Source organism: Gopherus evgoodei, chromosome 6 (genome assembly GCF_007399415.2).
Source record: "Gopherus evgoodei ecotype Sinaloan lineage chromosome 6, rGopEvg1_v1.p, whole genome shotgun sequence".
NCBI lineage: Eukaryota > Metazoa > Chordata > Testudines > Testudinidae > Gopherus > Gopherus evgoodei.
Window position 1 is genome coordinate 76,996,023 of NC_044327.1, and position 12,555 is coordinate 77,008,577.

Below are 12,555 nucleotides of genomic sequence, written 5' to 3' on the forward strand. Positions count from 1 at the left end.
AATCTTCTACTTTGCAGAGCCAACTCAGCCCTGGGCAGGAGTTTTGACTTGAGAAACCTACTTCAAACTCCTTGGAGTGCCTCCCTGCTAAATACCTGCTGAAGTCTGCTGTTTAAAATGAAGGGCTAAAGAGCCCTCCCCCGTCCTTCAAATGATACATTTTACTGGGAGTTCTGGTGAATAGAAGGCAAGAAGGAGCCCAGTCCAATAAAGATTAAATTAAGTAGAAGAAACCCAGCCGGTATATATTTTGAAGCTCCGGTGGGGCGTCAAACCGATGTTTAACACATTCTTTCCACTCACTGTGCACAAGTCCTGAGCATGTAATGCCTTTTAATTTTTTCCACCTTCAGGAGGGAAGCGTTCTGATTACTACAGCGGAAGGGCTTTCCTATTCCATATTTGCTTTAAAAAACCCTCCTGCTAAAAAGTAAACGCACTCTATTGTTAAGTGAATGGGAATTCTATTTCCCTTGATTAATCTTTGCTCATGCTTTGTCACAAATAAACGGGCTGCAGTGTGTTAATCAGAACATCTTATTTATTTGTTTTAGAGGAGTGGGCTAGGGAAAACCCCCCTCCACCCAGGTAGCCCCTAATGCAGAGTGAAAGTTGAAAGGAAATATAAAGTATTTTAGCAGCTTTACGCCCCCCCCGCCTTTGTCTAAACTGGCTACATTTCTTGAATAGCTGAGAAAATATTGTTTTAACTAACGGGTCTCGGCATAGTGGACAAATGTTTATGAATCACTGAACCTTCTAGTATTGATGGAAAAGAAGGAACTGGAAAGCGAGATCTTGCTTAAAAAAACCCAGCCCAAGAGACTCTGAAAACATGATCTAAACGCCGGAAAAGTTAAGCATTATTTGGTAAACGTTTGTAAATGCAAATAGAAATGAATAAATAAACCTCAAACCAGTTAGTTTGGGTGTAGTAGTTTAGCAGGACTAATTGCAGACAATGGAGCTGAAATGACTTTTCCAATTAGCTGCTGGTTGGAGTTTAGTTGAAGGAACTGTCAGTTCCAGAGATGGGTAATTGCTTTATTGCTCACAAAACTATCATCTATTTAGAACATATGTGCTAATTACTCTGGATGGGCATTGGAAAAGAGACCATAAATCTATTAGTACTTTCAAAAGTCTACGGCGCTTGTAAGCTACTAAACTCCCTTATATGTAATATTCAGGATAGGTTTCTGTGATAAATGAATGTTTCTCAAAAAAATCAGAGCATATATACATATATGTTTTCAACTTCAGGTAGTGTGCTGTTGGCTAACAGTGGTCACCTCCGATGAAAAGAGGCAACCTTTCTATACAAGACACCAATGAAATAAATCACTGTCATAAAAACGATTTTCTTCTAGCTTTACACTAGTTTTTTTTCCAGAAAGATTAGTTTAGAAATCTTTTAATTGGATTATTCTGGAAAATTAATCTCCTTTAGGCTTGCTAAATTTGTGTACCAAATATTTAGAATTAATTCAGTGTCACTGAAGGTATTTGGGATGCCTTTTGTTATAACTAAGAAAATGGACAGGTAGGAAAGGAAACATTTTAAAACAGGCATTCATGTGCTCTCAGCGCTTTCTATGCATTTTCATTGCGATGGATGTCACATTATAGCGCATAAAATTGCTTTTGTGAGGAGATAAACAGAGCTGGCTCCTGGCCTGCCATGGAGCAGGGCTATAGTGCAGAAAAAAGTGCAGCTCAGTTCAAGAAAAGAGAGTTTGCAGGCAGTGTGGAACGTCCTGTTCTAACACAATAATTTATGGCAAAGAGTATCAGAATTTCCCATAGGAAATTGACACTTTTTCTGAAACACACACACACACACACACACACACACACACACACACACACACACACCCCTATTGCCCTGGTGCAATTAGGTCCCGCACCTCACCGTGCTTGGGGGAACCAGACACAGAGGGTCCTAACCTATTTACGATTTAGAGAGAACCAGGTGTTATTTTCCCGTCCAATACTCCAGGGTTTCCAATTCCATCGACTCTCGCACGTGAAACTTTTCTCAGCACAAGAAAACCAACTTTGGGAATACGATTGTCCCTGATGTAGAGTTCTGTCCCCCCCCCCCCCGCCCCGAAGAGTCTTTTAGGCGTTTGGTCGCTTAAACACAGTCTCGTTTACTTCTGGACTTAAGCGCTTACTGATCTGCTGTAGCCGACGGATTGACTCCCCCCGAAAAACCTCTCTTTTCCCCCAGTACTATCTGTATGCTCATTTTAAAGGGTGTATCGTGTGCAGTGCGTATGTTAAACCGATCTACTGTCCCTGAGAGGACACATCACCTTTCTTTCCTGCGCATCAGGTTATCGGCATCCTGAATCTTTCCTAACATATTTGCAGAAAAGTTTCTTTCCTGCTTGGACTTTTGGAGGAACCTGCTACAGCAGGGACCTCTATCATATTTATGGCTCTATGATGTGATTTTCGGAGTTAGATTACTCCATCTATATGAAATGGGATACTTTACTTTTAAGCTCAGTTTAGCTCTTAATAGCAGCCCTGTAAGGTGTGGTTAATTGGTGGGGATAAAGGCATAATGACTTGACAGGGAGATTGCAATGATTCTTTAACGTACTTTTTTTTTGAACAATGACATGTCATCTCTTTGGTAAAAGAGCAATAAAATGGGATTCTCTGAAGGAAACAAATTTGTAACTTCCACTTAATGATTTATACATAGAATGAAAGTCAGATTAGGTTTTGTCTGGCAGAAACGGGGAGGGTTCTGTATACATTGCATGGCAATAGCTTTAGCTGGTTTTTTTTCCTGGTCTATGGAGTCAGATGTATATTGGCGAGTTCTACCTGGCTGGAGAAGAAGGAAGGGGATTTTGGTGATTTAGGTTGTGCAGGTGAGCAGTCAGGGTAGGCTGAACGGAACAGGGATTGCTGTAGCAAAATACCCTTTAATATGCTGAATTACGTTAGTACGGGATGATTTCAGACACGCTTCTTTCTCAAAACCACAGTCAGTAAATTGTCTCAAAGCCACCAGATCCCATGTCAGCCCGACAGTTCGTTGGAGTTTAACCAGAGTTTGCCATTTCAGCGTCAGCATTACATTTTTAGTGTTAGCCTTCGGTAAACTGCGATCTACACAGGTGGGATTGTGTATATTTAATAAAACGTAAAATACACACATATTTATACATTGGCTGCATGGAGAGACACCTATACGTAAGTATACGTACGAAAGTATATAGGAATATATAGTTATATACATATGTACTTTCGTATATATGTATGCACGCAGTTTACACATATAAAGTTTGTGTGTGTGTGCATGTACACACTTTACATCTATGTGTTCGTCTGTATATATATACATGTATATATGAAGTGTGTTTGTGTGTGTGGGTGTGTGTACGCATGCATGTGTTTACACAAATGCATAGATAGCTACAACCAGAAATTATATATGTACTAAACAATCCTTTGGGCTATAATAATATAATTCCATTTTACTAATAGGACATTACGTCAGTTCAATCATTTTTAACCCTCTCCCGCTCTAATTTTTCACCATCTGTCTCTTTTTTTTATTATGGTCTGATATCCATACCTAGGAACTCACCCAGACAGAAGTTGTACTGTCCTCTTTCAACTTAATGTACGTTGAAGGAAGCTCTCTTGTTAAAAATGTAAAACTAATCTTAATATCCCTTCGGAGACAAAGCGCTCTGTCTGCGGCTGTTTGTCTTGTGTATCTTCATGCTTTGCATAGGTATTGTGGGAATTCTTTACAATTTGGAAGATTCTAACCTTGATTTTTTCAGCCTTGAGCTCCCTCTGGAAGCGGCAAGAGCAATTACTCCACATTACTGTACATATTTTATTGCAGTGATAGATCGCAGGTGTTTCAGCTGCTGCTATTGTCTGCCTAGCGCCCAGAGCCCTTAACTAGGGAGAAGCAGCTGCAACAAAGTCGTTAACCTTCGCTGGACCAGAGGCGCCACCGTATCAATAGCTTGACGGTTACTTAGCTTTAGGGGCCAATCCTGCAGGTGCTGAGCGCCCCCTGAGGGGTATTGGGCACCCCAGCCAGGTGTTCAGCCATTCCCAGCATCTGGTCCCAGAAGCCACATGTCCGTGTGAATCAGCAGCATCCGCTCTCTGGGCTGAAATGCAATGAGCCAGGTGCACAAGCCAGCGCAAAGGTCTGTGCCCCTTTTAGGGCCGGCACCGGCCTTGAGCTGGGGAGCCAATGGCTCAGCTGCCCACGCTGGGCTCTCAGCGCAAGCGGCGTGCTCCCGGCACTCGGGATGCTGTGGGGGTTGGCGGGTCAAGGCAAGCTAGGAGGGGGCAAAGGGGCGATGAGGGGTAAGGAAGGTTGTTTCTGCTGCCCATAGGCGGGGCAATGGCTAAGCCGCAGCATCCTGCTCTGCTCCAGCTTGGGGCAGAATTCGCTTCCCAAAGCTCCAACACTTTTCTTTCCCTTCGCGTATGCACCCTTTGGCCCTGAGCCTGCCTCGTGAAGTCAAGGGGAGTTTTACCATGGAGTACAATGGACGCAGGCTCCGGGGAGGCTCTGTCTATCTTGTCACCCGTTCCTATGTGTTCCCTTCCTTGCGACCCATAATCAACAAATATGAATTCAGACCGGACTTCGGCCTAGCTCCTATGTGACAGACGAAATTTTAACAATTCGAGGCAAGGAGTTTGGTTTTTTATCTTGTAAATATATCCCCTTCAGGGCCATTATGTTTTGCATCAAGCATGTTCATCAAGCTTTGTGCAGGACATATAAAGCCTTTTGCAAGCCATTGTGCATTGTCAGTTTCCCCTGGACCTGGGCAGAGGTCACCGCTTCCCATCACCCCCAGCTTTTATAAAAGCAGAATGCAACTTCACATTTTAAACCCTAGCAGTCTGTACCCTAGCCATGTCTCCCTCCCCCAGAGATCTAGCTGTATTTGTACAAATGAGGTATCTACATTGTGTGTGGGCGAATGACAGTGTGTCTATACTTTGTGTGTAATGCAATGAGTGTACATGTATGTCCGGAGGGTATAGCTGAAGGCATAATTTTCATATATGCATGTGCTATATTATACTACTACACGTGTGTAAATATGACAATATGCTTAGATATGGTTGTAGCCCAACTTGGGAATTAAGCAGCACATAAAAAACCACCCCAACCCTCTCTTTCATGTGCAATACACTCATACATACGTACTATACAATGCTTGATGGAACAGATCTGTAACTAAATATGTGTAGAAGGAGTCAAAATGTTGTATATAAGAGGTAGAGCTCTTTGTTATATTGATTTCAGGAATGTTTTACATCATATAACATACAATTGTGCTGTACTTGTAAACCAGCCTAGAAAAAAACAAGAGAAACCAATAAAGCATGTTTTCAAGCTAGAAATGATACAGGCTAGGGACAATTATTTAGAAGTGGAAGCATGTACAAAATGAGGGAAACTGAATAAATACATAAAACATGAAGCAGGCAAAGCTAGATACAAAATGCCTGTGATGATTGTTCTTAATTTAAGCTATTTAACAGTCCCTTTGAAAGAAAGCCAGGGTGTTCATTTGCAACGAGTTACAGAGGTGTTGGATGAAGGCAGTTTGCTATGCGGTAGCATCGCTGAATAGCATTACACTGTGTCATGAACAGTGTCGCGATGATGTATAACAACACAGAGGCTCCTTACAAGTGAATAGCGTACTAGACATGGAAAGTGGACCCAGGGCCAGCTCCAGGCCCCAGCACGCCAAGCGCATGCTTGGGGCGGCATGCCACGGGGGGCGCTCTGCCGGTCGCCGGGAAGGCGGCAGGCAGCTCCGGTGGACCTCCCGCAGGCGTCCCTGCGGAGCGTCGCTGATCCCGTGGCTCCAGTGGAGCATCCGCAGGCACAGTCTGCGGGAGATCCACCGGAGCCGCGGGACCTGCGAGCTTGGGGCGGAGAAATGACTAGAGCCGGCCCTGAGTGGACCAAAGTCTCCTTGACACTTCTTACTTATATGTCTTGGGGAACAGTTTTACATTTGTGACCCCTTTTATTTGGCGTCAATTCTGAGAGAAAGACACTTAAAGCACATGACTGAAGCGGCCTAAGTGGGATGAAGATGGGTTTATAGGATTGTGGGGAAAGTCTGAAGAGGTCACCAGTGGAGGTGCAAAGCAAAACACCTGCTGTATCCAATTAAACAGGACGCTCCTTTATTTTATATCCAGACTGGGGGGAAAAGAGGTGGCTGAACTCTGTATTGCGTAGTTCAGCTTTAGGGTACACACGACACCCGGCAGAGTTAATTAAGCATTGCACACATTTCATAATCATTATTAGAACAGCTTTCTGTAAAATCGTGTCTTGAAGGATGTAGCTTGTATCCTGTGTTTTACTTATTTGCGTGTTTGGTTCAATATATGGACTGTTAGAGGTTGAGATCTGGGACCTGTAAGTAGTAACAAGTCATGTTTGGATATTAATTGAGAAACAGAGAGTAGTAATAGCAACATGATCTCCTACAGCAGACAAGCAGACCAAGAAAATATATATGGTTTGTAAAACCGCAAAACTAAATGGGATTGCCTTTTAAATTCCTTCCAGCGTTTATCAACAGCAAACACTTGTCTTTTAGTACATTCTTGGAAAAAACGGTGAATCTCGACTTTGTTTTTAAAGCAGCTCGCGTTAAAACTAGAAGCATTGGGCTTCTTTTCTAATGCATATTCCTCCCTTCCCCCAACTATATTTATCAGCAGGTGTCTTAATTGGATAAACGAGTGAGCATTGTTTAGATGTGTTGTGAACCCCACGACTATTTTTGGGGGCACTTCGCAGTTTATATTTACACAATGCAAGCTATTCAAGACCAGCCTCTGTAGCCTCTAAATCACTTTCTTTGGGAAATCCAGCTAACCATGTTCTAAAATTGCTTTAAATTCATGGAAGTAGGTTCCAGTGAAACCCTTCAGAGACATTTATCATCTCCCCAAAATACAGAGATGTTATTTATCTCACCAGTCATACAGTGAAGAGTATGTTCCTTGAGACAGGGATTCACCAAAGGAAAACCACCCTACAGCCAAACTGTTTTGCCTTTTCATTTTTTCCCCTTCACACTGATAACGCTAAACTGCTGATCCAAATGTTGTAGGCCACTGAATGTGTGAGCAGGTAATGCAAGGAAGAGTGACATTGTTAACAGAAAACATCTAATTAACAATGACTTCATTTGATTGGAAGGATGAAAAAGCCTTTTTAAATCAATCCAGATTTACTGGCCTAAGCACAGCCAATTTATGAATATGGAGACTGAATTGAGTCTGCTTTCTTTCAAGATGTCATCTGAGGGGTAATAGTATAGGTGAAGTCATTTAGTTACACTGTGGAAACTTTTATAGTGCCTTTCTTGGGAATTTAATTCAGTGCTTCTTCATTTTATTAGGAACAGACCAAGTCCATCAACTGCGCTCTCCATGTTTAGAGGCATGACTGCTTGAAGCAATTAGGCTCACCAATTAGCATACTTCTCCTGACCCCAGCAGCAGCACCAGGTCCTTATATTATCCATCTCTTCGCAGTAAGGGAAAGCTAGACTAAAACATGCATCCCAAGTGTCCAGGGTGGTGAAATTCACACCCAACCGGACTACTAAAATTACTCCTTAGTCCTTGAAAATAAAGCTCCTATTAAAGCAGCTCAGTGTTTATGTTCCAACTGCACAGGCAGCCTTCCCCCTGGCTTAGTAATACCACTGCGATTCCTCAGCTAGGATTTTAAAAGTCCTTTTGCATAGATTTTTAACATTTTACAGGAGCGCTCCACTTACAAAGCAACGGTGGTTTCCCCCTGGCTTCAGTACTCGCTAGGAACGATGCCATGCAGGACTGGGAGAGAAAACACGGGACTAGGTTGCGCATTGTAAGGACCATATAGAGAAACCAGAGTGTTGTTAAATAACAGCAGCAATAACTACCAAAGAACATAGCAAGGGAATATAAACAATGACAGGGCACTTTTTACTCAAGGTTGTCAACATCGTTAATAGAGAGGGTGAGGTCATATCTTTTAGTGGACCAACTTCTGTTGGTGAGAGGGACAAGCTTTGGAATCATGCAGAGCTCTTCTTCAGGTCTGGGAAGGTCGTTAACATTCCATTAATTAGCCTCACTACACTTTTGTTAGGTAATTGTATTATCCACATTTTGCAGATGAAGACGCTAAAGCATCCAGAGGTTAAGTGACTTGTTCCAGGTCACACACAGTGAATTGGGAATAAAAAGGTCTCAGTCACCTATTCTCTGCTCTAACCGTTAACCAGCACTCCTTCCCATCAACAGCGTGGGCTCCGGAAGGTATGTGCTAGCTGCATTTTACACTGACTTTGACAGGCGAGATCAGATATTGTGGGAGTCCTTATAACAGAGGGATCCATTGACAGCTCTAATGTGGTCACACATTGCTGTCTCGGGTACATGGATTCACTACTCTGAACTCTCGCCTCTATAAGTTACATCCCCCTTTGTATACCAGATATTTCTGGAGGCTACTCACTATGAGCTAAGGAGGACTTTCTTTGCTTTGTTTGAGCAATAAGTCACATAGTTTGCCTTGAAACTTCCAGCAGACAAGGAAAGTTAGAGATCGCTATATTTGTCACTCATAAAACTGAAATGGGCTACTTCTTCATTACAGACAGAAAGGATTTAGGTTAACAGCACCTGCTGGAAAGCAAGGTATATAGATGCAATTTAATATCTGACTCGTCTGAATGCATGCCCTTAAACAACATCCTCACTGAGTCATATTGCTGAGGGTATGTCTACACTACAGGATTATTCCGATTTTACATAAACCGGTTTTGTAAAATGGATTGTATAAAGTCGAGTGCACGTGGCCACACTAAGCACATTAATTCGGTGGTGTGCGTCCATGTACCGAGGCTAGCGTCGATTTCCAGAGCGTTGACTGTGGGTAGCTATCCCATTGCTATCCCATAGTTCCCGCAGTCTCCCCCACCCACTGGAATTCTGGGTTGAGATCCCAATGCAAAAACAGTGTCGCAGGTGATTCTGGGTAAATGTCATCACCCAATCCTTCCTCCATGAAAGCAACGACAGACAATCATTTTGCGCCCTTTTCTCCCATGGATCCTGTTTTGCCTTTTGTCACTGTCACCATATGTGTACTGGATGCTGCTGACAGATGCGGTACTGCAGTGCTACACAGCAGCATTTGTTTGCTTTTGTAAGGTAATAGAGACGGTTACCATCCCTATTGCACCATCTGCCATTGTAAATTGGTGATAACGGTTATCAGTCATTTTGTACCATCTGCTGCTGTCATGGGTGCTCTTGGCTGGCCTCGCTGGGACATGGGCGCATGGACAAAAATGGGAATGACTTCCCGGGTCATTCCCTTCTTTATGTTTTGTCTTAAAATAGAGTCAGTCCTGCCTAGAATATGGGGCAAGTGTTCTAGAGAACCAGAGAGCACAGCCCCTCCTTGTCAGAGCCCCAGAGATCCCACAGAAATGATGAGCTGCATGCCATTCTAGGGGGTGGCCCTGCAACAACCCCACCTGTTGCTTCCCTCCTCCCACAACCCTCCTGGGCTACCGTGGCAGTGTCCCCACATTTGTGTGATGAAGTAATAAAGAATGCAGGAATAAGAAACACTGACTTTTTAGTGAGATTAAATGAGGGGGAAGCAGCCTTCAGCTGGTATGATAGTCCAGCCAGGACATTAAATGAGGGGGAGGGGAGAGGAGCGCAGCCTCCCACTGCTATGATAGTCTAGGCAGTACAGAACCTTTTCTTTAGACATGAAGGGGGGGGGGATACTGATAGAGCTCAGCCTCCAGTTGCTATGATGAGGATGGTTACCAGCCATTTTGTACCATCTGCTAGGAATGACCAGGAGTCATTCCCATTTTTACCGAGGCACCCCTGGCCAACCTCACCGAGGCCAGCCAGGAGCACTCACGGGCTGATGATGACAATGGATAGCAGTCATATTGTACCATCTGCCAGCAGGAAGGGGATACTGGTGTTTAGCGCTGCAGCACCCTGTCTACCAGCAGCATGCAGTAGACATAGGGTGATATTGAAAAAAAGGCAAGAAACTTTTTTTCCTGTTTCTTTGGGAGGGGGGAGGAAGGGTGTAAATTGATGACATATACCCTGAAACACCCGGGAAAATGTTTTTGACCCTTCAGGCATTTTTGACCCCTCAGCCAAGAATGCAAATGCTTTTCGGAGACTGCGGGGACTGTGGGATAGCTGGAGTCCTCAGTACTCCCTCCCTCCTCCATGAGCATCCATTTGATTCTTTGGCTTTCCATTACGCTTGTCACACAGCACTGTGCTGTGGACTCTGTATCATAGCCTGGAGATTTTTTTCAAATGCTTTGTCATTTCGTCTTCTGTAACCGAGGTCTGATAGAACAGGTTTGTCTCCCCATACAGTGATCAGATCCAGTATCTCCCATACGGTCCATGCTGGAGCTCTTTTTGGATTTGGGACTGCATCGCCACTTGTGCTGATCAGAGCTCCATGCTGGGCAAACAGGAAATGAAATTTAGAAGTTTGTGGGGCTTTTCCTGTCTTCCTAGCCAGTGCATCCGAATTCAGATTGCTTTCCAGAGCAGTCACAATGGTGTACTGTGGGATACCACCCAGAGGCCAATACCGTCGATTTGCAGCCACACTAACCCTCATCTGATATGGTAATACCGATTTCAGCGTTACTCCCCTCGTCGAGGAGGAGTACAGAAATCGGTTTAAAGAGCCCTTTATATCAATATAAAGGGCTTCGTTGTGTGGATGGGTGCAGGGTTAAATCGGTTTAACGCTGCTAAATTTGATTTAAATGCATACTGTAGACCAGGCCTGAGAGTTTATCATCTGCAGACAGGATTAGAGCTGGACAATTTAGTGTGGTCGTGCAAATGTCCATGCACTTTAAATTCCAAGCAGTTTCTCTCGCCCACCTATGACTATCTCAGCCTTATTTGACCCCACTCTCTCTCTTTTATGTTCCGTCCTTTGGAATTTTTTTTTTAAAGTTACTGTACTTCATTCATGATTTGGTTCAAATCTATGTGCTCTCCTTTGCTCTGCCCCAGTCTGCTACTTCGCTTTACATTCCACCAAACATGTTGCTTTACATGTGTAATGCTAAGACAGCTGTGGCTCTCAGTACATGGCACTGGCTTAGACTTCTGTAAAATTTGCTGGTCAGCGGAGGACCCTATCCTATTACAGGCTCTGAAAATGCCCTCAGTCGGAGCTGCTTGTTCTCAGCACCTGCCAGTATGGGGCTCTGCGCGCAGCAGGATGCAATTTCCCCCGAATTTCAGACCTCCCATCTCCCTTAGCAGTGCACAATCCCTTCTTGCTTGTTAAGCAATACACACGAGATAACAAGCCACAAAGGAGCCCACGTTCCCCTCGGAGATAAGGGTGCGACTCTCGCTGAAGTGGATGGAGATTGCAGCTGCGGGGAGAGAAGAGACAAGACACCCCTTTTAAGAGTTAGATCTTAAATCCGTCAGCAGCCAAATTGAGTTCGAAAGGTGGATCCCTTGTAGCCTGAAAGCAGAAAACGCAGTAGGGGCCTGATCCTGCATTCCCTGATCTCCGTGGGGTACCGATTACAGGGGGAGCAGACTGGAGCTGCAAACGGCTGGAAACCGAACTGGATATGTAACTTTTTCAGCTACCTGCCCATCGTGGTTAAAGTACTAATTATTCAAACCCTATTCACAGTCAATTGATGGAAGTCAACTTCCAGAGAGCCGAGTGTTCAGAAGATATAGCCATTCAGGGTTCACAACGGGATGGAAGAAAAATCTTTATAGGATGAAATAGGCAATCAACTGAAATCTGTCCTCTTTAAATAAACGGATTCCTTAGTATTTTCCCAGTGTTGGTGTAAGTTGTTGTCTGTGATGTCCCCCAGGGCTCTTTCCTTTGCTCTCTGATTTGGTGTATAAAAGCAGCTCTGAATGATGGATTACTGTGTCATTGCAGCCTGCGAAGGATTAATTTGTTTCATTGATTTCTCTTTAGGCAGATAGCCAGAATTCGCCGCTTCCCACCTTTCCCCGAGACTTCCAGCAGTAATAGACAGTAATAGCCTAAGACAAATCAGCCCATTCCTGTAAAAATAGAAACACAAAATCCTGAAATCCCACGAAAGCCATACAAGAAGCTCTCCACCCCCCACTTTGTGGTGCTGTGAAAGTAAGTTTGTGTTTAAATTACAGGCTTTTCTTATGAATATATATATAAAACTTAAAAGCTATTTAGTTTTAACAGCAGCTTCAATAAGCTCTGGCATGTAACCAGCAGACTTTTGAAAGCCGGCAATGAGTATTTTATTCACGTTTAGCAATAGGTTTAGGTTTTATATAAATATAACCAAGAGCTCATTCTTTTGTATATGAAGGGTCGTTGTATCGCTAATCTATTATCGATCGGTCTGTCTGTCTGTCTGGGCTATTGCAAAGAAATGTGCTTTATGTCAGGCCGCAGAGTCACCGGTTTGATGC